The following is a 6,000-nucleotide window of genomic DNA, read 5'->3' on the forward strand; positions in this document are numbered from 1 at the left end:
CGTAGAGGTCACAGTTTATAGAAAGAAAGAAAAGTGTGGTCCAATCGAGCTCTTCAAATATGTGTTTGGTTTTAGGGAAGAGATGCCATGCCATTTCAGTTCTTCCTTGTAAAACAGCCAAGTGAAAAGGAGTAAAATCTCCTCCACCCTTGATTGTTGGCAAGGATCCATTTTTCTCTCCATCCTGTAGAAACACAGAAGTAGGACAGTTATTAGTCCCAAGATAGTAGGACAGTTATTAGTCCAAAGATAATGTGTGATGGATGGAACACTTGGTGCAGATTGATGCAATGAAAATCAAAATTTCATCTATAAATATACTTGGCATTCATATTAATGGTAGATCCAAACCCAATTAAACACAAATAATAAATACTCTCACCATCAGGGAAAGTATACTACAATGTGAATCTGCATTGTAGTGTAAATTATAGGTGAAACTCTAACTGATTGTTAGATACAAAAACATTCCAACCTGATTATTACATTTAAAAATAGTCCTGAAGGTCTATGCGCTCTATGACATTCAAGAAAAATAAATCTCACCTTTTTATTGCTTTGGAATTGACAATCTTAATAGGAAATACCAAAACCTAAAATTTTTGCATTCAATTCTGCACCATAAAAAATCCTCATCAGAAGACTAAAACTCCCATAAAAGCATAAGGTTAAGAAGACACTCGTCAAGGCATAAAATATCATAATAAACATATTAGTGGTTTAATAAAAAAGTCAAAACTGAAATCTAAAAGACACGTGCATACATCACAGTTATGGCTTAGAATAAATACTTGATTAGGAGACTTCTCACAGATATTGTTCAGAGCTTTAAATACTGATTGGGTTTGTGATAATAATAAAATTACTTGAAAGCTTTAACCTTTCTTCAACTTTCTACAGAAGGGAGTAAAACCATGACATGAGTAACTTGTAAAACATAATACAGATTCAAATTTAGAAAGCAGCCAATAACATCTGTCACAGAAACAGACGAAAGCCAACTGAGAAATCTTACTTGATCAAAGCAGAAGAAATAAGTAACTCTAAAGAATTAATAAAATCAAACTAAAAAAAATGGGGAAATAATAAAAATCAAACCTTTTTACATATAAAACCTCTTAATAATGATTTTCTATTCTTTTACCTTGAGAACTTCGTCTTAGGTCTTTAAAAGTCTTCGATCTACTCTTCAATAGAAGAAATGTTAAAGTACAAAGGGAAAGAAGAATAAGAAAAATTAGAAAACTCTAGAACACACAATTTTACACGAAAACTTGGAGTCAGCACCTTAAGATCGCAATCCTCAAAAACAGAAACGACAACACAATTCCGAGCCAGCACCATCACTAGAGCCCACACTCATCCCTGTCGTCATCCTCGTTATTCCAACACAATCAACCAAAGTGAAAGCAACATACATCCAATTTTGTAACAATTAAATCATTTTTTTTCTTGGAACAGAAAAATGGAGGAGGAGCAGAAATGGTGTTTAGAAAGGAGAGAAGACGAAAGAAATTTAAATTCATAAGCCATCCTCGTAAGCCACAAAACCTAAAAAGATGAGCGGAAAGGTTAAAAAAGTTAAAAGAGGAGAATGACAAAAAAACCAAAAAATTGGACAGATGTCAAAAAATTAGATATGGGTATAAGGGTAACTTTCAAAAGTGTTTGTTTTCTTATAGTTTAGAATGCATTATATCAACACCATAAAAATCTTAACATAAAATCATGTACATAGTTCTATTTGATCAAAGTAACAAGCAAACACCCTAATTTACGTCAAATAACAAAAATAATTAACTTTTGATTTTCCATTTCACATACAAGTCTCATAACCTAAAACCTATACTTAAGATTAAAACTGAAAAATATATGATTAGAGGACTTAAGGGACCCTCTCACTTTTTTCTATTTATATTAAAAATCTGATACAAGGTTACATAAAAGACTAAGAGATTGCATTAGGACCCTAGGTGCAAAATTAGATACCATTGTAGGAGGTTTCCAATGCTCTACACCCTATACTTAGACTTCATGGTAGTACTTCTCAAGGCTCAAGGAAAAGATGTCATCTTAGTCGTGGTTGACAGATTGATTATTGACTAAATACGCTTAGTTCCTTGCACATAGCCACCCCTTTACTGGAGAGGAGGTTGCTGAAGTTTTTATCATCGAGGTAGTTAAGTTGCACGGGTTTCTCTTTTATATTGTATCCAATTGTGAATAAATATTCCTATGCTACTTTTGGTTAATATTGTTCGAATTGGCTGGTACTTTTCATTGTCGGGACCGTCCGGGTTGTCTAGCCCGTCCGGGTTGTCGGGTCCATATGGATCGTCGGACTCGTCGGACTCGTCTGGATCGTCGGGCCCGTTCGGATCGTCGTGTTTGCCGGGATCGTCAGGCAGGTACGGGTCGTTCGGCCTATTCGGGTTGTCGTGTTTGTCCGGTTCGTTGGGCCTGTCCCACATATAATAATATATTTTAAAAAATAATATATTTTTCATGTTGAAGATAAAAGTCCATGGGTTGACCTTGACCCACAGAGCTTTTATAGGATTTTTGGTCCTGTGGACTTCTTTGATGGGGACTTTTTTTCAATGTGAACTTTTTTGACTCTAGTCCACATGGGTCAGGGCCAAGCCTTGTGGGCTAGATTAAATTGAGACCTCTAGACTTGACTGATATTAATAATTTTTACTTTTAATGCTTCATCAATCTTATATATTAAGGCCGAGTCTCTTTATGCTAGAATCTCTTAAAATATCAATTTTTTGCAGCCCTCTACAAAAGTCTTATTTTCTTATGATACGTTTGGGTAATCTAAAACCAAAGGTACATTCATCAGATTCAGCTCTCCTCTTTTAGTACAAAAATATGGGATTACATTCATTACTATTCTAAAGTCATGATTTCTAATTACCGCAGGATTTAATGCAATGCACAACCTCATGTCTAAAATTCCCCTACTGTTGTCCTGCTACCTATATATTTCACACTTTTGTGAACCATACTCAAATAAGATTAGAATGTCTTAAACATCAAAGTCCCTTTGCTCGATTTTTTTTTTTCACTTTACAGTCATCATGTACCAATGCATCATATATTAATTAAGGACTTAGAATGCAAATATTTTAATATAATTAATGGCATTTGGTCACTTAATTTATATATCAAAGAAAAATCTTGGAAAGATTTATATAATGAAAGAGCATAATAGCCTTTACATTGTTTTAAAGATTGAAGCTGCACTTTGTTCTGTTTATTACAGGGCTCGTTAACAAAAGATGGAAATGGATAGATACGGATACAATAGAAGAGGGAGAAGTTGACGCTTGTTTATCTCAATATGGCTTATTGTTGTCAAATATCGTTGAGTAATAATTTGGAACTTTGAATGTAATTCTTTTAAACTTTCATTATGTAATTTTTAATATAGTAATCTATTTCATATCACAACCTCTGATTTTGTAATGATAACTGTTATGTCGGTATTCAAATCATGATGTTTGGAAGCTTGTTCTCAGAAAAAGTGCTATCATTGGCCATAAAAGCTAAGATGAAATTAGTAGCACAAACATGACCCGTGCTTCTCATGGCATCAAATTCAAATCATTTACATAGTTCAATATCAATTTAAAACAGTCACCATTCATCTAATTTCACAATCAAGTTCTATTTCATCAAAGTAACAATCAAACACCCTAATTTACGTCAAATAATAAAAATAATTAACTTTTGATTTTCCATTTCACATACATGTCTCAGAACCCAAAACCTATAACCTATGCAAGTTTTTACTCGTATAGCACACTGAACTCAAAATAGAGTTAGTTTTTCTTTTCTTAATCTTTCTTGTACTCTAGGGCTTTAAATGGTCAAAGAGAGGATGTGTTATGAACATCACAAGAACTCTTGGATCACCTTAAAAGAGGAAATCCTAAAAGTTAAAGATCTCAAATTTTGGGTTTGAGTTTGATTTGAGATGTATAAGATGATTTGAAGTAAAATATAGAAAATAAGTTACTTTTGTTGTACTCTATGTTTTTGATCTGGAGGAGTTGGTGTGGTGTTGGGAATGGAATGGTGGTTGGCTAGTCTGGAGAAATGAGAGCAAATTTTGGTGAATTAAGTCTTCAAATTTCGGCTGTAGGTGGATATCACATTAAAGGGAGACTCTGATTTGACTAGAGTCGTTGCTTCATTCAAATCTGTCTTAAAGGCTCCGCGTGATCAAGGCCAATGCCAAGGATTCCTCATCACTGCAAGCTGAAAGAAAAGAGCCAACAACCTATCTCGTGTGGAAGAATACATCAGTCTTTCAAGAAACATAGGGATTACTACAATGTTTAGCCTTTGTAGTTAGATAGTGCAAGGCCTTATAAACCTCAAATAAAAATATAGAACTAAAAAGGTCCCCCATCTTCTAATTGGATTCTAACAGTTTTCTGTAAATTCTGTCAGATGAAGGCACTTGAAGAGGAGACTCCTATTGCAAAATGATACTCTAAAGTACAGTTCTATACCATTTTAGATTTGACTTACAAGAAACTTAAAATCACCGTGATGTTAATTACCAAGCAAAGTAGCAAGCATTTCTTAGTGCTATAAAAGGGTAACCTGAGTAAAGATTGAGTTGGTTTTGTATAGATGGCTGTTGTCTGTAAAAATGAGAGCATCAAATATGTGTTAAGAAAAAAAATATGGGAAAGACAGTTGTATTTTATACATTTCTTTTATGCTGTTCTTATTTGGATATTTCCCGTTGATTGTAATTTTGTACACTGAGTTTTAAGTGATTCTTTCCTCTTTCCTTCTGCTTTTGCTGAGAAAGTTTTCCTAACTAAGATATTTAATGCTTCATGGGACTTCAATTATAAATTGTTGATTCAGAAATCAATGATTTCAATTTTGCTAACTCTTCCCAGGTTCTAGATGTCAGGTTTTACAGAGGGGATTTCACTGGGAAGAACAACACCAATGAGATCTGAGCCTATTCACATAAGACACTGACACCACTCTTAACCCAAAACCTTAAGACAATGGGTTTATGGGTCTTGATTCTTATATAATGATCTACTTCCTCATTTCTAATCAATGTGGGACTTAGACTCACACTTGGATTCCTATCACTAGATGATAAAATAAATGAATTTGATATTTGGCATGGTCTGCCAAATTTATATGCTAATCTTTCTAGTTGGAAGGATACCGAAATCTGTCTGAAGAAGGCCAGGGACTTGAAGCAATACACTGCAGCAGTATTGCTGTGATTGATTTATAAATTTAATGCTGTGATTGATTATTAGAAATTTGAGATATTTTTTCGACAGTTCACTTTGCTAAATGCTTTTAACTTTTGAGTTTATTTTCTTCTTCTATTAAAAAAAACTATAGGAATGACAAAGAGGACTAACATTCAATTGTTTTTAAATCTAAATTAGATTGTTTTTAGTTCAATATTTCACAATTAACACAATTAATGATGTATAAACCGTTTATATTATGAATTAATTAAACACAAATATGTTCAATTAATTGAAATGTTTTTTTATATGAATACGACAATGCAAAGTTAAAATTCATCTTTCTTTGAAGTTTTGATATATTTGAGTTCTCGTAATCTATAAATAAATTTAATTTTTTTATATGTCAAACATGTTTTTCCACCTACATTAAAGTGAAAATGAAAATCTATCAAATAGTGTAAACAATCTAAATGTTAATATGACTATGTTAAAAAAAAGTCACATATAATTGAATTAAAAGATTATATATATTTTTTTTAAATTTGATAAAATAATATATCAAAATTTTAAATTTTACAAAACTACAAATATTATATTTAGACCTGAAAACATGGAAATCAATTATTTTAAAATGTCTTTTAAATAACTTTATTAATCAAAACCTAATTACGATTATAATCTCATGTAACAAATAAATTGATTATAAATATATATATATATATATATATATATATATATATAATGAACTACT

Source organism: Vigna unguiculata, chromosome 2 (assembly GCF_037176805.1).
Source record: "Vigna unguiculata cultivar grain cowpea cultivar isolate G323 ecotype 2 chromosome 2, ASM3717680v1, whole genome shotgun sequence".
In the NCBI taxonomy this organism is placed as follows: domain Eukaryota; kingdom Viridiplantae; phylum Streptophyta; class Magnoliopsida; order Fabales; family Fabaceae; genus Vigna; species Vigna unguiculata.